This window comes from Schistocerca piceifrons, chromosome 1, assembly GCF_021461385.2.
Source record: "Schistocerca piceifrons isolate TAMUIC-IGC-003096 chromosome 1, iqSchPice1.1, whole genome shotgun sequence".
Classification (NCBI taxonomy): domain Eukaryota; kingdom Metazoa; phylum Arthropoda; class Insecta; order Orthoptera; family Acrididae; genus Schistocerca; species Schistocerca piceifrons.
Genome location: NC_060138.1, coordinates 949,088,296 through 949,110,642, shown reverse-complemented (window position 1 = coordinate 949,110,642; position 22,347 = coordinate 949,088,296).

Sequence of the window (22,347 nt, the reverse complement as noted above, 5' to 3'; positions counted from 1 at the left end):
AATGCATGATCATTCGTTCCAACAATAAAAAAAATAAATATACGCCAGCATTGCACGAAGCTGTGCCCAAAAATTTCTACATAAGAGCAGATATATATTCGCAGTTTTTATTGAGGTAAGAATTTTTGCTTTTTTTATTCAGAATACAGGGCCGAAGGGCAGCGCTGCTGTCCTCATAAAATTTACCAGGTTACTAATTTTTTTATTATTTTGGTGTTTAGGAATTTTTCTGTTTCGAACTTAACATTAAATGAGAAAAGAATTTTGTGGGAACATTAAACGTGAATGTATTTCAGTATAGAGATCATAAATGGGAGCTAATTTTGTTCAGAGATTACATTGAAATTAATTCTGTTCAGAGGTTACAATAATTAAAAAATTCATTTAATTATTATTTTTGTGGGGGAGTTTACGCTTGGTCTATTTTCATTATTATATTTCTGTGGGGAGGTTACACTATTGGTTAATGGTTTCTTATTTAAATATTCGTGTAGGGAGGTTACACATGGTTAATTTTGATATTTTAATAATCGTGTGAGGAGGTTACAATGAAACTCGAGACTTTGAATATGTAGTCTGTCACTTTACTACTTTTTTTAATCCTTTATAACCGTCTTACATCTAAAAAATAAAGTTTAGCCTCTACATAAATGCAAAGAATTCTGATACTTTGTCTGAATCCAGTAAGTTGATCATCAATGGAAACTGATGTTCTTGCTTCTTAGTAAAGAGAGGAAAAATTAGTAACTTTGTTTCGTCGTTGCACAGTTTTTTCTTACTATACCACTTTTATCCTATCTCATTAGCTTAGGTTAGATTTAAAATACAACGAAGATAATAGATAAAAGTATCAATGCTATAACTGGATAAAAAGTAGAAGGCTCAGTAATTTATGCACTTATCTCAGATACAGGGATAGTATAATTTTATGTATTGTGCAAAATTCTTTTGAAAAATTAGTTTATCCTGCTTCTTTGTGTGTACTGTTGTACTCTACGTATAAATTCCCATTTAAGTCACCCTTTATGATTTTATCACATAGTGTATGAATTGGAGCTAAATTGTTTTTCTGCCTCAGTTATAGCTTTTAACCTTTTATGTTGTGTTAAAACTTGTTGATTCTTGACTACTTCGTTGCCGCTCTCAGTAGCGAAGCAAGTTTTTGTAGTGTCCATTCCCAGATTCCGTTAGCGTTGTCCTCTATGAATCGGCGTACGCGTTGTTAAACTTGTGACTATTGGGAGAATTTGAAAGTTGGATAGAATGTAGCTTTGCACCCAATGGGAACATTTCATTGAAAACGTTATCCCAAACTAGCGAACCTCGCATGCTTCATAATTGCTAAATATGTATGGAAACTGCATACAAGTCCTAATCTCCTTCTCCCCCATCTCTCTGTCCACCTCCTCTTCACCCCTCTCTTTCTCTATCTCCTGTTCCCCTCTCTATTACCTCCTAGTTCTCTCTCCACTTGGTCCTCCTATCTCTCTCTACCTTCTCCTTCCACCTCTCTATGTCCATCTCCTGCTTCCTCCTCTCTATACCCATTTCCTACATCCTTTCCGTCCATCTTCTCTTCCTCCACTCTCTGATCTTGAGCCTTGTTTATTGTTATTGCCAACGAATCCTTGATTGGGAATTGAATTCGCTTAAAATGAACTGGTAACTTTGGGGTCACAGGTAGACAGGATATAAGAGACCTATTCCGACCTTAATTTTCTCAGGACCACCGTGCTCGAGAACAGCTACGTAAACAGGGACGTCAAATGTGCAAGGCAAAGAAGTGGTATCACCACAGTAACAAGGGAATCTCCCCATCGCAACCCCCGCAGATTCAGTGGTAAAATGGCGCGGTGGATAGCACGTCAAAAACTGAACTAGAATAGAGCATGAAAACCAGATGGCGTACTGAAGTGTGAAAAAAAGAAGCACAATAAAAACACTGAATGGTTCAAGCTCCTGATGTGCAACATCAAGCAAATTGCAAGTTCCACGACCCCGTGGTTATGTGGTCATGGCGTTGGACTGCAAAGCTGAAGATCCGTGTTCAGATCTCATTTGTAGGGTGGAGAGTTTTTCAAAAATTTGTGGGCTATCCATCCAGTCATTGGCGTCTTTTCTTCTCCTATAGCCTTGGCAACTGTCATACTACACATTGGTTACAGAACATGTCATGTCGTGTGACTAGGGCCTCCCGTCGGGTACACCGTTCACCGGGTGCAAATCTTTCGATCTGACGCCACTTCGGCGACTTTCGCGTCGATGAGGATGAAATGATGATGATTATGACAACACAGCACCCAGTCCCTGAGCGGAGAAAAATCTCCGACCCAGTCGGGAATCGAACCCGGGCCCTTAGGATTGACAGTCTGTCGCGCTGACCACTTTTTTTTTTCGTTTTGTTCGATATAGTTCGTTGCGTGTGGTCGGGGCGGACGTCACAGGACATCCGTTCAAGTTGATCGTTGAATCCTTGACTCAGTTTTTTTTTTATTGCAGACAGCACACAGCCCTCAGACCGAACACGCTGAGCTACCGTGCCGGCGTCCACTCAGCTACCGGAGACGGACGTCAGAACATATCATCTGGTAGGAATATATTACCGTCGCAATATGAATGGTGTTAGCAGGCGAGGTGCCGCATAGACCTCTCACAGAAATGAAAACAACAAATAAACGGGTGTGAACTACCTTGCAACGAAGGAATTCAAGAGTTAAAACTTGAAAAACGGGACACAAAAGTCATAACATGTCGTACTTGTGTAGAACAAGTAAGAAGTATGTACGTCTGGAGATACCTTCCTTAGACCTCTCTGTTACAAACGGTCGTTACGACGGCACAGATATAGATTTAAATACAGCTAACAGACACTTCATTGACCCGTCGGACAGTTCATCATTTTCTGATAGAAACAAAAAAAAAAAAAAAAACAGGTCTCCCCCTTCTCTGTACAACACCGTGATGACGTAACCACGACGCCAGAGCAACTGAAATTCGCACTATATTGTATATCTCTCAATGTTTGTATTTTGCTTCTTTTTTTCCAGTTCAGTACACCTTCTTCCTGTGTTCACGCTTGATCTCTTCAATTTTTGACGATCTATCTCACCACAAAATCTGAGGGTGGTGCGATGAGGAGTTTCCCTTGTCACTGAGGTGATACCACTCCCTTGCCTTCCACATTTTGCGTCCCTGTTTACGTAGCTGTTCTCGTGCAATGTTGTTCTCAGTAAGAAAAGCTCAGAATATCTTTTGCAGACGTTGGCGGACGCTGTATGACTTTATCGCAGAACGGTTTTTGTAAGTACACTTGTCAGGTTGACGGGGCTGAAATTTGATCGTATAAAGACATTATGTACCAGGAATGCTTTGCATTTGTGTCAGTATCTATTAATCCTATCCCACCTTCTTCAAGGGGTAATGTTACTGGGCTGAATTTTATCTTGAAATTATTTCTGCGGCATACGACATATCCAGTAGTTAATAGAAAAAATTTTAGCCACTGGCATGCAAAATGGATACTACGCAATATCCTTTTGATAATATGAATTCGTTCACTAGAAACTGCATTCGGAATTTCGCTGTATGTTTGCGTTAACTTTGTTCAACATCGAGCACCAGTTGGTAGTCTGCATCTTGTGTGTTTCTGACAACAGATTTTGCCCTAGACCTTATATCTTTATTGTGTGGGTATCTGCTGTTGTTCGTTCATCTACAAACCTTTCTGTAAGTTAATTATTTATGTTACAGTTGAACAGGTGGTTCCTGTTGCTTCATGGTAAGTGTTGAGTAAAGTGCGTGCTTTACCTGCTCCTGTGACGACACAAATATTCTCACATCATCTGCAAATGCTCAACACACAATTTTCTGTTCTAAGAAGATGAGGTCTGGGAGCTTTAATTAGTTTCTCTATTGGAGTTTCGATCCCATTACAGGACCACTGATAGTGGGCAACCCTGACGGACTCATCACTTTATATCAAATGTCCCAGCTGGCCGCTCATTGATCATGATGTTGTAAAACTTCACTGACGAGTTGGAAAAATTTTCTGCTCATTCCAAATTTCCGCATTGCTTTTAGTAGATAGCTGTGAGAGATCCGATCAAAAGCTTTCGCAAAATCAATAGATATTGTTGAGTCCCTTGTTTCATAGATATTCGTAATGGCTATTATGTCCCGGTAGTTACTTACACTTAGCTAGACACCCCACGTGTCTGATAATTTCATATCATAATTTTTGTTAATTCAAATAACCTTGAGTTTACTGCTCGAACTAGTATTTTTTGTCGGCGTTCATCAAGGTTATCGGCTTAAGGTTGCACATATTTCATGGGTTCCAATACGGTCGTGGGAGCTACTAGGAAGAAGCTGGCCCTTCCAACCATCGGTGAAGCTGTTAGTTAGCTCTTCTTTCAGTGTATCCCAATAACTACGTAAAATTCATTTGGTATGAAATCTATTCTTCGTTACTTTCCTTTCTGGCTTCTTAGCAACATTGCGTATATTTCCTCTTCTGTCAATACTTCAGCGAGGGAAGTGTTTTCTGCTTTTATCGGCACAGCGTCGATATCGTTCAGAAAAACTGATTCGACATTCTTGTCTACTTCCGCTACAATTCACTCCACTTTTTACATGAGCGTACTGTTGTGTTGTTTCTCATTTCGACTTTCTCGATTACTTTGTGTTTTGTCCTTTATCGATGTTCGAATTAGATGGTAGAGTGATTTATTATCTTCAGCTCACTTTCAGACTCTAGAGTTTACTTCCCAGTGTTTACAATATTTGTACTTTAATCTGCTTCATCTTTTAAGTATTATTAGTAATATCTGATGCACTGAGTTATCATTTTCGGAAACAAGTGAAATAAAATTCCTCAGCATTCACTTTTGTTGTAATCAATTTGTTTAAGCAACCACCTAAGTTGCTACTTTAATCTGTTGGGGTATTTCCTGATGTTAGCGACACAGGCGTTCCCCGTTCCCAGCACCATAGTTCTTAATTTTTCGTCTCCAATTAATTTAGTATGTCATTTCCAGTATGTCTACTATGAGAAAATCGCTTGCTTATATAAATTGATGCCGTGCGGTCTGAGGCGTACTGTCACAGTCCCCGCGGCTCCCCCCGTCGGAGGTTCGAGTCTTCCCTCCGCCATGGTGTGCGTGTTGTCAACAGCGTAAGTTAGTTCAAGTAAGATTAAGTAGTGCGTAAGCTTAGGGTCCGATGACCTAAGGAGTTTCGTCCCATAAGATCTTACCACAAATTTACAAATATAAATTGATCCTAGGGATAATGATTAGAAAGAATTTCAGGCCAGATGTCTGACTTATAGACTCATACTAAGCCTGGTAATACGTAAATCCAGTGAAACACGTATGTTGTGTGGCGGCGATGGCGAGGCATTGCAGAGTCTCTGACCAGAGAGCTATTTGTCGTTCCTAGTCTGCGCTTGACTGCGCGAGAGTTCAGTTCAGTTGCGAGGCAGTTGCGGTCGAGTTGCGAGAGAGTTCAGTTGCATGTAGAGATAGTCGCAGTTGTGTGTGTGGAGTCGGCGGGCGTCGACATGGCACTCTGGTCAAGATTCAGGACGAGGTATATTTTTAAATAAGGTAATGAAGCAGCATTGCGCACATTTGATAATGTAATGTAAATTAACTGTAACTAATTTGTTCAAGAATCGCCCCAATAATAATTTTGTTTTTAAACCAACCATTTTTAACAAAGAATCCTTTTTTGAAAGAATATTTGCCTTACATTTCCATAAAGAAAAGTTCCCTTTAACTTCAAAAAAAAAAAATATTTTGCGATGCATTTCCTCCAAGCTACGGCGAAAAATAAGAGCAGATGCAGTTTTACTGAGGTAAGAATTTGAGTTTAATCAGGGCCTAAGATCGACATTTCGATCTATTTGCGTTTTCATTATCATTGAATTATGTTACATTTTTTGTGGGCAGCTTACATTAGGGTCAGATTGCAAATTTTTATTTAATTGTCATTGTCATTAAATTTAATTGCTGGGAGGTTACATATAGCTCTATGTCTATTCATATTTAAAATATTATCTTTCAAATTTCTGTGGGGAGGTTACACTTAGCTCTATGACCATATACATTTGAGTAATATCTTTCATTATTTGCGGGGAGGTTACACTTGGCGACACCCGGTCCAGGATCGTATTTCGTTGAGAATCTTCTGAAACGTAGCCAGATATCTGCTCTTATTTGCTTAAATATAATTAGCATTTGGCGCAACGCTTTTACTAATTTCGTGACTTTCTTTCCTCAGATCATCGGCAATTCTTTGCTCTGTTGTATTTGTGTTTGCTGCTTTTGCATTGTGATTATTTCTTTTGTGAATAATTGTGACTATAGCAAAAATGCCGCGAAAGACTGTGAATAGTGTATCGCGAGGTATAATGAACGAAATTACAGATTTAAACAACTTAACCGATAGTAATTGTGACACGCAGTGTAATGATGACAATCTTGCGTTCACCGACAATCAGTGCGTTCCAACCATTAATAATGATGTAGACCTTAATGATGAACAAACGAACTCGATTGTGTCTTCTGTTGATTTGACGACAATCGATGACGCGGGGTGCCCTATGGTAATGAGCGCTGCCCTGCTTAACACACCCGGTTTGGAAAATTCAAATAACGTACAGACAAATTTTTCTAGTGAAAATGGACAGGGTACTGAAAGTACGACGGATGCATTTAATTCCGAAATAGCGACGCACAGTGCACATTCGATAAGCAGACCTTTTTGTGAGTCACAGAATGACCAAATGGTCACACAAAATGTGACAATTGCAGGTACACCGCTAAACAACACGGAAAATAGAAATGCTAATATTAACTTTGAACAAATTATGGCAAGGTTGCTACAACAACAATTTAGTGAAAATAACAAACAGTTTAAAGAATATTTCAAACAACAGAACGAAAATATCAAACAACTTAATGAACAGGTCAAACAAGATAACGAAAAACTCAAACAACACCTAAATGAAAAATTAGACAACAATTCCAGATAGCTTAGTGAACAAATTAGAGACGTTGCCGCGCAGTGTTATGATACCAAGGAACAGTTACGTGAGGAAATAGAGGCTTTTTCAAGAAAAAGTAGCGAAGAAATTAAGTCTGTTGCTCAGGAATTAAGTGAATTGCAAACAGCTGCAACAGAAACACTCAGAAACGAAATTAGCGGAGTCGCTAAACAATGCTCTGAAAAAGCTACACAATTACGCGACGAGTTTAAAGCAATGACAGCAGAACTTTCGCGCACAATGGATGAAAAGATTGACGCGAAATTCGAACAACAGAACACTCAAATTAACGAACGTCTTAGTGTTCACATACAAAACAGTGATACGCGTTTCCGCAAATTTATTCAGGATCAAAATAAAGTCAAACGTCAAGTCATGGAAACAATCACTGCTCAGAGACAAGAAGACAAACGTAAAATGTTTGCGAAGGCAAAAACGTACTTAGACAACAATATTGCTACAGTGACCTACAAAAATAATACCATAGAACAGTTGAACGCGGAATTACGTGATGAGATTTCTGACCTTAAATCAAAAACAGAGACACACAGAGCAGATATTCAGATAGTGACAGACAGATTCGAACAATTAGAACTAACACAGGATTGCGATGTAATTCAAGCTGACGTTAAAAAACTGAACGAAACTACACGTAAGTTGCAAAAACAGATTAATGCCTCTGATTCTAAAACCGATGATCAGGTAAAAATACTGACTGAAAAATGTGATGAATTGGCCAGTCGTATTGACGTTATTGAAAGTAATAATGACAACAAATCAGACGATACTTCACCGGTTTCATTTAATCAAACACCTGAATTTCAAAATTTACAGCAGACAATTAATGAGATCGATTCGTCTAATAACACGTTGCGTAGAAAGTTGTCATGTTTACAACAAGAAGTAACAGAGATGAAAAGTATTTCAGTTAATAACACATCACAGCAGACGCCACTTTGCGAACATTTGTCAGACTCGCGCAACGCGTATAATTTGGGTAATCTATAGAGAGCACGGGACTTAGATTCCGAACAACCACAGTTCAACAGATTCTCTTACAATCCTGAACCTGTTCCATCACACAGAGACGATAATTTCGATTACAAACATTTTCTGTCAGTAAGAGAATTTAAAGTGTTTAAGAATGACAGAACACAGATTCACCCACTGGATTGGATACAACAATTTAGCTTTGCTTTTCCACTGACTTGGCCCGTTACGCATAAACTTGAATTTATTTGCAATTTTTGGAAGGCGAACCGGCAACTCGAATGAGACCGATCGCGAGACAATGTTACTCGGTAGAAGAGTTTCAGAATGCTTTTCTGTCAGCGTATTGGTCGAAGACGACACAGCGCGGAATTAAAGATCAGTTAATTAGTTTACCGAATTATGAGAACTCAAATTTTCCGAGTGTGACGCAATTTTTTGAGCACATGGTGCAACAAAACCAGTATTTAAGTGAGCCCTATAATGAATCTGCACTCATTCAATTATGTATCTCTAAATTACCACGATCATTAAGAGTGTCACTTTCAACAGGTCAGCAAAAAGAAAATATTTCGGCATTAAGGATCTGCTGCAGCTTTTAGAAGTGCAGCAATCAGATTATTCTTTCGTAAACAAAAATTTTTCATATAACAACCAAGGCCAACAGACGTACAGCAATTATGATCAGACACGTAATTTTAATAGGAAAGGTAACAGACGCTTTAGGAATGACAACCACCAAAACTTTAATAACAGACAAAATACTAATTATCAATATCGTCAAAATTTTGAGCAACAGGTATCACATTTTGGTAACAATAGACGTTTTCCACCACAACAGCATGAAAGTCAGCCAGTTGGAATACATAACCAACAATGTAACGCACAAGGTCAACCTAACTTTAATGTTTCGCCGCATGCACGTATAGTCCCAGATCCAACAAATAGTAACGTACGGCAGCAAAGGACCAACTACGTACAGAAAACGCAGTATTTCAATTTCTATCGCAATGCACCGTATAGGAATGACTATCACGACAGACGTAAAAATGATGAGCACAATTATCAGCGTACATATAATAACAGTCGATCTTACCAACAGCAAAATCATCCGCAAGAACATATTCTCATGAATGAACCCGACAGTAGGTATCATCCAGAGCGTAACACGTCTGGAAGAAGTAATAGAACTGTTCAAATAGTAGAAATGCCACAACATCCTCCAGATAATAATAAGACGTCAGATAGAATCTGACTAGATACTATACAGGTCGCATCTTCCGGTAACACAGGCACTACCTTTGACACGCAGAATATTGTTCACGAAAATGTAATTACTTTTGACGATATAAGAGACATACTTTTACATGAAAGACCTGTTGTTCAGAAAACCATTTCACATCCTGTCATCGAAATTGAAATTGGTTCATCGAAATTTTCTGCAGTAATCGATTCTGGATCTCCTATGTCAGTAATAAATGAAGAAACTTTCAACGAGTGCAACAAAGAGAATACTTATCCCACATTACCTTTAGGCAAAACAAAAGTGAAACGAGCAGTATCGAGTAAAGGAGTAAACGTTAAATTACAGACGCATTTATCATTTTGTATTGCACGTCACACATTTCACTCAAATTTTTGGATTGTTCCTTTATTGACAACAGAAGTAATTTTAGGTACTAATTTTCTCGTACAACACGACGCAGTGGTTGATTTTCAGAATTCTTATTTAATTTTGAAGGACGAAAATATACAATTTGCTATAGAATTTCAGCACTCCTTATCTGCGGAAGAACAAACAATTAATCGCACAGAGGTCATTTCCGTATCACGTAACATAGACTGTAATTCCACATTGTTCACAGACACGTACGTACATAACTATAATACTCCAGACGAAACTCACTACGACGTAATACAGATGATTTCTGATGAAGTTAAACAGAGCAGTGCAAATACAGACGACGAACGCACGCAATTACACAAAATTCTTTTACAGCAAGCTCCAGTTTTTGACAACATTCCTGGTACTATGTCCGGATTTATGTACGAATTTCAAGTCAAACAGCACGATACATTTAAAGCTAAACATTATCCTATTCCGTATATTCATAGGGAACAAGTTAAAAAAGAATTACAGGATACGCTCGACCAAGGAATTATTGAACCAGCAGTTAGTCCGTACATAAACCTGCTACATATTGTTAAGAAAAAAGATGGCTCACTTCGCCTCGTACTTGATTCACGTCACATTAATGACATTATTATTAATGAAACAGATCGACCACAGACTTTAGAGGAACTTCTACAGAAATTTCATGGTACTGCTATTTATTCTACATTAGATTTGAAATCGGGATTTTGGCACATTCAGCTTCATCCGAATTGCAGAAAGTACACAGCATTTCTCTGTTTTGGTGACTGTTATCAATTTTGTAAATTACCGTTCGGCTTAACTATTTCTTCTGCAGCTTTTATTCGCGGTTTGAACACTATACTTCCGACAGAACTTAAAGACAGAATTACGACGTACGTAGACGACATTCTTATTGCAGAAGCTAACTGGTCTGAACACAATATGATTCTTGAACGACTGTTGCAAACTTTTCATGCACAAGGACTCACAGTTAACCTCAGTAAATCGCACTTTGGCAAAACTTCTATAAAATTTCTTGGACATATAATTTCAGCAGAAGGCATTGCGCCTGATCCAGAAAAACTTCAAGCTCTACGTGACATTACTGTTCCTACGACGAAGAAACAACTATGCAGTTTTTTGGGATTAATTAACTTTTTCGCAAATTTATTCATCATTCTGCTTTAGACACACCTAGATTATGCCATTTAACAGGTAAAAACAGTATTTGGTCTTGGGATAAGCAAGGACATTCTGAATTTGTGAACCTTAAACATGCTTTGTTGAATGCTCCACTTTTATCGCACCCAGATCTTACCAGAGTTTTTTCCATTGCCACCGATAGTTCCAACACCGCTTTAGGCGTACACATTTTTCAGGAAATTGAAGAAGATGGCTCTACAGTAATTAAAAACATCGCATTTTTCAAGTCACATTCTGTCACCTGCTGAACGAAATTATTCCGTTACAGAATTGGAAACATGTGTTGTATGGGCTTTTACGAGATTTCGGCACTTTCTTTATGGCAGACACACCACCGTTTACACAGACCACAGAGCTATACAATTTTTACATTCGGCTAAATTCACTCACGGCAGGTTAAGCAGATGGAAGCTTTATTTACAGGAATTTAATTTTACAATAGTTCACATTCCCGGCACACAATATGTTATAGCAGACGCACTATCGCGTTCTCTCAGCAACAATCAGCAAGACGTAGCAACCAACTTCTGCAAAGCAAATTTCAGTGTCATGTACATCCGACAAGTTGCATTTGAAAATTTTATTTCGTCGTCATTACAGGACATAGCACAAGAGCAAAGTAAAGACAATGTGTGGAAAGAAATTAAACACCTTTGGCAAGATAAGAATAATGTTACGATTAGGAACCACTACACTATACGCAATGACGTTCTGTTTCGCCGCTCTCATCCAGACAGCAACAATTGGTTATTATACATTCCTGACGAACTTGTTAACAAATTAATCTGGTACACTCATTTAAGCTACGCACATTACGGAGCCAGAAAATGTTTTCTTACACTGAGACAGAACTGTTATTTTACAAACATGGAAAGACGTATACGACGAGTTTTAGCGTCTTGTAAAATTTGCCAGAAAGCTAAGTCAGACACCACTTCACACATTCCTCCATTATATCCCATTATACCTGTTAAATTAAGACATATGGCCGCAGTAGACATTTTTGGTCCAATTCCGAGAACTTACAGAGGTTTTTGCTACATCTTTGTCGCTGTTGAACTCACTTCAAAATTTGTTACTTTCACTCCGTTACGCAAAGCTACTGCTAAAACTGTTTCGAAAGCATTTGTAAAACATTTTCTATTTCATGTAGGGCTTGTGATGAGAGTAATTTCCGATAATGGATCACAATTTCGTTCTGCTATATGGACACGCATGTTACGAGCTAGAAACATTTCTCCGATCTATATATCCAAGTACCATGCTTCTTCGAACCCTTGTGAACGATTAATGAAAGAAATTGGTAAACTGTGTAGAATATACTGCCACAAAAGACATATTGATTGGGACACACACATATTCTCATTCCAAGATGTAATTAATTCCATTCCAAATGAATCGACTATGCTATCTCCGTCTGTTATACTGAAAAACGTTGAACCACCAAACAAAATTAAAGAATTAGTAACATTTCCTACATCTCGTCGATTACGACACCACGAAATAATTGACGTTGCGCTGAACAACATCAAACGTGCCGCAGAGCGCCGGAGAAGACAGCAAAAACAGGTTTGTACGCGCCGAGACTTTCACATTGGACAGAAGATATTAATACGAACACACTATTTATCCAATAAAATAAAAGGTACGTGCAGTAAATGTGAACTTCTATACGCAGGTCCATACCGGATTCGCAGTATTCCTCACCCCAATGTAGTACACGTCGAAACTCTGAGAACCAGAAAATCGAAAGGAAACCACCACTTATCCAACATAAAACCCTTTATTGAGTGAACATACTTTACGATTTACCACGCTGTAATGCTATTTACTAATTTTATGATCATTTCTGCAATTATATTCATATGACTAATTATTGATGACTATCGTATTTTTTCTTGGCAAGTGCCCGGCAAGGTAAGGTTAGCAGGTCGCTCTTCTTGTCGTTACACATTAGACCGTGCATATTTTCCAGATGAACTTACACATTTTATGACCACTTATGCAGTTATATTTATGTGACTAATTATTGATGACTATCGTATTTTTTCTTGGCAAGTGCCCGGCAAGGTAAGGTTAGCAGGTCGCTCTTCTTGTCGTTAACATCAGATCGTGCATATTTTCCAGATGAACTTACACATTTTATGAGTAATTATGCAATTCTATGTAGCGACGTATTAATTTTATCGAATTCTCTCTCTATTAAAGTCTTTAATTCTCGCCTCTATTAACTACAATACATACAAGCTGAACACAACGAACGTCACATTTTGTCTTTCTTATGTATGTACGATTGTTTTCATGTTTTGTTTGTATGCACTGTGAAATAGTTAAGGTATAACACACCAGTTGACTTTGACATTTTTTGCCCTGTGATATCTCAACATCGTGATTATTTTACATTTTTTTCTGCTGCATTGTGATATTCTCTGTACATTTTTGCCTTTGAACACTGTCTATGCTTTTGACATATTACGTTTTCTGTCATGATATGCTGTATGCTTAATTGTGTCACCATTAACCAGTCATTATTTAGTGGGTATATGATTTAAATGCAAGGCATTAATCTTTGTTCATCAATTTCAGAAAGAAATGATACGTAAAGGAAATAAATTAAACAGAAATTGGAATTTCACATACGGAATAAACGAAAGAAGATGCAAAAAAACCTTATGAGGAAGAGTAAATTGATCAAAATTAACAAGCATTAACAAGAATATACTATGCACATCGTAGAATAGCAGTCTTAACTAATTTTTTCTTTCAGAATACAAGGCGATTGATGCAGGCTGTCAGACAGAACTACACATCTTAGTTTTAGTGATGAAATATGCTAGAGATAAGGAATAGTTGTGTAATGAATAATGAAGTGATTTTTTTGCAGATAATAATGAATGCCGATGAAGAGTAATGATGAAGAATATGCTACAATGAATAATGAAGTTTTTCTTTACAGGTGATGATAATAATGAAGTTATGATAATATGGATAATGAAGTTTTTCTTTACAGATGAGGATGATGTTGAAGTTAAGGTATTTATGCTATGTAGTTATTTAAGTATTTGTTGCAGTTTGTTTTGACAGTATGTTTTATATCGTATGGTATGATGACTGAAGGTTTTAGAAAGGACAGCTATGGAACACATTTTTTATACACATTTCACTACCTGTTAATTCGAAGTTCACTACTTTTCAGCATAGTATGCGTTTTTTCTTTCAGCTCTATAAGCCATTTTGTATTTTTTCCAGGAGAAGCCTTTCATGATAGTTACTAAACTTGTTACTTATTAAGCCTATACTAGTACTTGAATTTTTTTTCATCCACTTGTGTCACAACCTTGCTACAGCTGACTCATGACGAATGACGTTACACATTCTTCATTTACAGGAACAACCCAGAAGCAATTTTTTTTTCTTTTCCTCTTCTTGCTTTCCCTTATAATTACCCAAAGCAATGCATTGCTAACTAACTAGCACAAAAAAATGTATTACGAGTCCCAAATAATGCTACTAGTTTAAGAGAATTCTGAGTAATACTGATCAGCTCTGAATAGTATGTCACTTCAGTAATGACTTCTTAATGATACAAAAAAAATATAAAATAATGCTTTGTAACTGGCAAATAACTGCCACTGTTTATTGTAATGAGACTACTTATAATGCCCATGATTATTAATGCTATGACTGTAATTAACTGATTTTTAATCATGACTTCTTAATGGTGTGTATCACCAGTTTCAAATAATGCTACTCATTTAAGAGAGTTCTGAATAATACTGAATGATGAACAATGTTTTATACTATTCAATACTTGCTGGCCATTAAGTGCCGATAATTAATGTAACTAATTGAATTATGTTATTAATTATGCCATTAATTAGCTCCTGTTTTCAATGATGACTTTTCATGTTTTGGTAACTGGCCAATGAGTGCCAATAATTTGTATAACTCAATGAATTATGTTAATGCTATGCCAATAATTGACTCTCCTTTTCAATGATGACTTTTGATGAACATTATTCTGTCATACTAAATAAGCTTTGTAACTGGCCAAGGACTGCCACTGTTTATTGTAATACGATTATCCATGATGCCAATAATTTAATTTTATGAACATTATTCTGTAATACTAAATACATGGTACAGAAATGTTCACTAACTGGGCTATGAATGCCGCAAACTACTAATGTAATCAAGACTAGTCTGTAACTTAATGTCCTTCACCTTCTGACCTAACTACCTGGAATTACTGTAATATCCATTTGTCCTGTCCATCCTCATGATCATGGAGCACTATATTTGGTTTTTGCACTAATTCTACGTTGTTGTGCCTTGTAAGAGCGTGGTGTTGACACGACATGCTGTCCACCGCCGCGAGCGATGAAGACGTTATTATGGTCCCATTGTTTGGTGTACCTGATGTACTGCCAAAATGATAACAGGAAATATTACTACGACATTTCAGTGTCTTGGATACGCTGATAAATACTTCTGGGTAAAGAACTACAAATTGTCTCACTTGGTGTTGTACTTCTGTGGAAAGATATGGACTTTTAGTGCAGCTGCGTGCAACCTAAGTGCTACAACCATGATGCAATCCTTCCTATTCCTTCCCTAATTCTTGTAAAATGAAAAAGTCATATACAGTGCGTGTGCACTTCCTTTCTTTTGTTAATAAGATCAGTTATCCTGAAATTACTAAAGACTTCTATAGTGCATGTGCACTTTATTACACTCCTTGATTTGTTTGTTTGTTGTAGAAAAATACTAGAGAGTACTACAGCACGTGTGTCCTTTTGTCATTTGTCAATATGATTTGAACTCATTAGGTTTATTTGTCGTAAAATTATTAGAGAGTGTTTCAGTGCGTGTGCACTTTATGCCATTTTGTACTCGTTACGTATATATTTTGTGGTTTTCTGATATGTTCTGTACTACAGTGCGTGTGTATTTTTGCCGTTTATTAATATATTTTCTGATTTGCTGATATATTCTCAACTGCACTGCATGTACACTTATGTCACTTGTCAAAATGATTTTTTTACCTTTGCGTTTATTTGTTATGAAAATGCTAAAGAATTTTTCAGTGCATGTACACTTATGTTATGTGTTAATATGTTTCCTACTGAACTTCAGTGCCTGTGCACTTTTCTAATTTTTCAATATGATTTGTACTCATTCTGTATACCTTTTATGATATGTTCAATACTTCAGTGCGTATGCCCTTATGTCATTTGTTATTCATTGTATATACATTTCGTCATTTGCTGATATGTTCTGAACTGCAGTGCATGTGCACTCATGTCACTTGTCAACATGATTTTTTGGCCATTCTGTTCTGAAAATGCTAAAGAATTTTTCAGTGCGTGTGCACTTTGTTATCTATCAAATAATTTGTATATACATTTTCCTGATATGTTTTGTACTTATATTTTGTCTTTGTCTGAAATGTTTTGTACGCGGTGCATGTACACCACATTTAATTCATGTACTAGATCTGAATATTCTGTAATTTGTAAAAGTTGATTAATTAAAGAAAAAAGCTTGACTGTGCGAGAGTTCAATTCAGTTGCGAGGCAGTTGCGGTCGAGTTGCGAGAGAGTTCAGTTGCATGTAGAGATAGTCGCAGTTGTGTGTGTGGAGTCGGCGGGCGTCGACATGGCACTCTGGTCAAGATTCAGGACGAGGTATATTTTTAAATAAGGTAATGAAGCACCATTGCGCACATTTGATAATGTAATGTAAATTAACTGTAACTAATTTGTTCAAGAATCGCCCCAATAATAATTTTGTTTTTAAACCAACCATTTTTAACAAAGAATCCTTTTTTGAAAGAATATTTTCCTTACATTTCCATAAAGAAAAGTTCCCTTTAACTTAAAAAAAAAAAATATTTTGCGATGCATTTCCTCCAAGTTATGGCGAAAAATAAGAGCAAATGCAGTTTTACTGAGGTAAGAATTTGAGTTTAATCAGGGCCTAAGATCGACATTTCGATCTATTTGCGTTTTCATTATCATTGAACTGTGTTACATTTTTTGTGGGCAGCTTACATTAGGGTCAGATTGCTAATTTTTATTTAATTGTCATTGTCATTAAATTTAATTGCTGGGAGGTTACATATAGCTCTATGTCTATTCATATTTAAAATACTATCTTTCAAATGTCTGTGGGGAGGTTACACTTAGCTCTATGTCCATTTACATTTGGGTAATATCTTTCATTATTTGCGGGGAGGTTACACCAGTCCGTTCTGCGTTTGTAGTCTCCCATATGTGTCACGTATATTAAATTTCTGGTTATATGTTCAAGTTCCCCCTACTAGTTAAAATTTGAATTTTGGTCTTCATTTGTTAAATAGCCTTTCCCCCACAGCCTCGCCCAGGCAGGCGTTCGATATATATAGTGAACGTACCTCCTACCTCCACCCCCCCCCCCCTCCCTCTGTGTCCAACTCTTTGTCCGTCCACATCATCCTCCCACGTCTTATCTCCTCCTCGCCATTACCTCTGTCTCTCCTCCTCTCTTAGTCCTTTTACTCCATCTACTCTCTTGGACAACCTCTTCCTCCCCTTCTCTCTGACGATAACCTCCTTCCTCTCTTTCCTTTTCTGCCTACCACTCGTCCATTTCCGCCTGACTGTTCTGTTACCCCTCTATACCATCCACATGCCTCATGCGTCTCTCACTCCTCACCGTCTCAGTTTATTTCCTCCTCCCTCTCACTCTGTCCATCCCTTCTTCAGTCCACCTCAACAAAACCCTAGCGATTGTCGATGACAAGTGTGACACCTGCAAAACAGTTTTGTGAAGCAGACCAACACTACTCCCACAACACACCTGTCATGCAGGGTAGGGTACACATCCAGGGCTTGAAAATCATTTATTTGCCTCTGACATACAGGGTGCCAAGCAAAGCAGGTGGATAAAGCAGGCCGACACTATTCCAATACAACAAGCCTATCATGTATGGCAGCCTACATGCTGGGGCCTCGAAAACCATTTCTTGCCCCTGACATGCAGGATCCCTTGTAAAGTAGGTTCATTTGGTAGATCAATACTATTCTCACACAACATGGCCATCATGCAGAGCAGCCTATTTGCCATATACTGAAAAAAAAAACAGATTCTTGCCCGTGTCTCTGCTTCTACCCAACAGGGCTCGTATCATGAGGCCTGCTGTTCCTGCGACAAAATGCTTTACATAAGAGTTGTTGGTAGCAAAGAGCGTCACGCATAGCCGCTAATGACTGTGAACTTCAATGCGATTTTCAAGGTGATTTGGAGGGTTAACTGATTTTTTAGATCTGAACCTTAATATTTGATTCAAGATTTGAAAACAGCGGTAAATTTTACGTATAAAACGATTCATTATTCAATGTAATGGCTAATTCAAGGTGAAATAAGCAACTATGTTTTTAGTTCTAGAAAGAATTTTGCACTGAGGACTTGCGGACATAGTGAGATGGATCAAGCTGGAGCTATTTGTGTGTAGCGTAAAAGGTCTGGTATATGTGGAAATATAAAAGTTGTAAGTGATTTGACTGTATATTATCATAAAAATGGGACCTTGATTCCAAAAATTAAAAGATCTAAGCAATGATCGTGCCAAAAGCCGGGAAGTGATTCTTGGTGTTGTAGCTTTCGGGGGCACCATGGGGGATACTCTCTGTGTGAGGCACCCCAGACCAGCTGGATTGCATATGCAACACATAAGTGTATTTTTTTCCGCGACGACCCTAGCCTTGCCAAAATAACATTTGTACTCTGTGATGTATTTATTTTTGCCAATAGACACTTTAAGCCAACGGCCGTGCCGCAGTGGTAACACCGGTTCCCGTCAGATCACCGAAGTTATGAGCTATCGGGCTGGGCTAGCACTTGGATGGGTGACCATCCGGTCTGACCATCTGGTCTCAGCCCTTGTGAGGAGCTACTTGATTGAGAAGTAGCGGCTTCGGTCTCGGAAACACATACGGCTGTGAGAGCGGTGTGCTGACCACATGCTCCTCCATTTTCGCATCCAGTGACGTCTATGACCTGAGGATGACACGGCGGCCGGTCAGTACCGTTGGGCCTTCGTGGCCTTTTCTGGAGGACTTTAGTTTTAATAGACACGTTAAAAAGTTCAAATCTATATCTGCTCTTTCCAAATCCGACGTCAGAAATAGGAGTTTCTACGAAACAGAACTCAACCTTCCAGTGACCTTCGATAATTACCTTTAAAATTCTGGTTATTGGTAATGATACTTGATTCCTTATTGCCCTTACAACCTGCATCTAACACCGTATTCTGCTATATCTCTCCTCTATTCCGACCTAATCCCTAATAGAACGAGAAACATATTTGTTTGTTTGGCTTTGACTGAACTTTGCCGTGACCTTGAATAATCTATCATTTTGTACGTATAATTTTACACTCTTTTCAACACTTACAACAATTATTAGATTTTCCATTTTAAAAGCAATATCACTGTAACCTTAAAATCACCTTGACAATCATGCTCAAGATCACGGTCATTAGTAGCAATGCGTGACGCTCTTTGCTACCTGTAACGTTTATCTAAAACATTTTGCTGTATCTCATGTCTATCCCGATTTAATCCCCATCATGAATTGGGTTAAAATAGTCCACGCTGTAGATAACTGATAACAGAACTGAAACCACCACCCAAACTACTTTTCTCAATGTCAGTAGTGAAACATTTCGTGTTTAAAGAACTCAGTACTCGTCTCTCTACGACTGCTTCCAAATTGAGCAAACACCTTTGCAAAGATGCATTTTTCATTTTTGCTTCCACTTAAAAGTCGCCAAATTTCTTAAACTAGAATATTATCTTCTTTTCTTAATACCGCCATATCAACACTTTCAGACCATCTGAGAATTAAATTTTATCCTGCAGTTTCATCAAGTTGGTTAGTTCCTACTTCCTACTGTAACGCTATATCAATTTCGGCTGTGTATAAGAACCGTTGGAAACACACCAGTTTTAATTTAGTTTATATTCTGCTAATATCTGGTTCGAAACCGCGCTGCTGCTGCGGTCGCGGATTCGAATCCTGACTCGGGCTTCGATGTGTGTGATGTCCTTAGGTTAGTTGGGTTTAAGTAGTTCCAAGTCCAGTGGACTAATGACCTCATATGTTAAGTCTCATAGTGCTTAAAGCCATTTGAACCATTTTTTGCAAATATTTGAAGAAGGCTATCTAGCGTCGTCTGCGAATTACACTATTCGCCAATGACGAAGTTGAGAATTGAAATGGGAATGGCAGAACTGATGGTGAGCTGTAAGCTGTTGTAATGTCATGGAAGGTATTAGAACAGGACGTCTGGCTCGTAAGGTCCTTTCTCGTAACCTGTTCATTACACTCTCGTTGGATACAATGGCTCCAGCGGCCCTTCTGAGATCGTCTTACAGTGCGCTGGCAGTACCCGGATGACGCCGCAACTCTAAGATGACCGATACCGTTCTTCACGTGAGGTTGTAATGGGTAGTCGACCTTGTAGAACTTGCCTTGTGTACTGACCTAGCTTCCTGTAGCGTATACGCAACCTACGGATGGCACATGGAGAGGCATTGGCTTCTGCAGCAATACTACCGAAAGACTATAGTTTCTGGATCAAACAGACCGCCCTTGCAACTTGTATTGAATAAAGAAGTCGCATTGAGTGTGCTTAGCTAATTACAACGTCCACAGACGGCAGCTGACACATGTGTACCTCACTAGAAAACACTGTGACATCGGTACTCACTTCCATTTCAGGCTTCGCTTTACACTGTAATACATAACACGACCAACAGACGACGATGACATTAATTGTTGCGTACAATGAAAGCGAAGACCCCAAGACATGCATTATGACTGTAGGCACTGCCTCTATCGAAGTTGGTTTAACATACGGAACGTTGAGGCACGTGTTCCTTCAATTCTCTTGAACAGTGCAGAAGAAGAGTTAGTGCTACATATTGTACATTGGCAGTGGGTCTGTGTAGATTTGATCATGTTGTTGCACTGCCTTTAAAATCATTTGGTGTGTTACAGGTTACACCTGTTTGCGAATCTCCTGCGTAAAATTCTGCAGCCCTTCCTCCAGTTCAGGGTGAAGCACGTTCAGTGTAGGTGATCTAATGATGCTTTTACATCTGGAGGTTAAAATTGGTTTGGGGGCAACAGTTAGTGTTGTTAATTCAGATGCTCATTTCATTGTTTCGTTTTGTGGGGCTCGTATGCACTATAAATTAGTCTGTGTTTGGTTGCTAGCATCTAGCGTGGTTAAATTTCTTGTTCTGATACGATGAACATTGAGCTTTTACTGCAGAAGTTTAATTAGTCATTGCAAGTTGTAATTCTGTGGCTTGCCCTTGCATAAATTAATTCTGTAGTTTTTAGTGTTATGGATATTTCCCTATTATTCTCTAAATCTTGTTTTTTTCCGTGGTTCCTGCCATTCTGCAAGTCTTTAATGGTGTTCCTGAATGTCTGACTTCAAATTGGCTATTCTTGTCTATTGCTTAAAGATTTGTTTAAGGCCCTATGACTAAAGTGAACTGTAAAGTGTTTTTTTGTGAATCTGTTGCAAATAAACTGTGTAATCTGATATGAAAGATATACGCCCCCACAACTCCGGTCACTTCCACTCCTCCGTCTACGTCAGCATTAAAAAAGTCGCACTGGAAGACGGTTTGGCAATGAACGTAATTAGGAAGTTAAAGTACGAAATGCTGGTTCACCAAGTTTGGCCTACAATGACTTCTAGCTATTCTTACATCTAGTAGCCTACACATCTTAAGGTAACACATATGGAGAAATATCTGGGCGATAAACTGTATGAGTACTGGAGACAGTACTCGGTTTAGACAGGCAGTCGGCTTTTGCGACAATAAGCTGCGCAGTTCCGTCCGGTAACAGCAGTCTTTTCGTCATTCTTAGCGTATTGTCACCATGATCCCCATGAAAAAACGTATACGTGCGTTTGGCTTTCACTGCAGGCTACCGAAATTTCTCGTACTTTGGCAAATAGAATGTGCTTCTTATTCGAATAGAGTAAAAACATAAAAAAGTGAAGGACTTTAAGCATTTTCAGCTTAGTGGGTAATTGATGGACTAGAAGTCCTACGGTTTGGGATTGGATTTTTCAGCATATTAAAACGTATTTTTTAATGGAACGACGACACTGCTTTGTGAAAGAGGTAGGGGTGCATCGTGTCTCAGATTCCAGACTGAAATATACTAGACTTACAGCTGCTCAAACAAAACCATGAGGAATAAAGTACGAAAAAGTTATTTCTATCTCTGGTTCTGTTTATATTAGGGCAGTCCACGAACGGGAAAAAATGATGCAGACGGTGTAATACTTAATACTAGAGTTGTCGAATATTCTTTGGGATGCTGTAGATACCAGTGACCCAGTTTCAACTAAATGAGCGGGCACAAGCAACTAATAAAATAATGAACATATCCTGATACT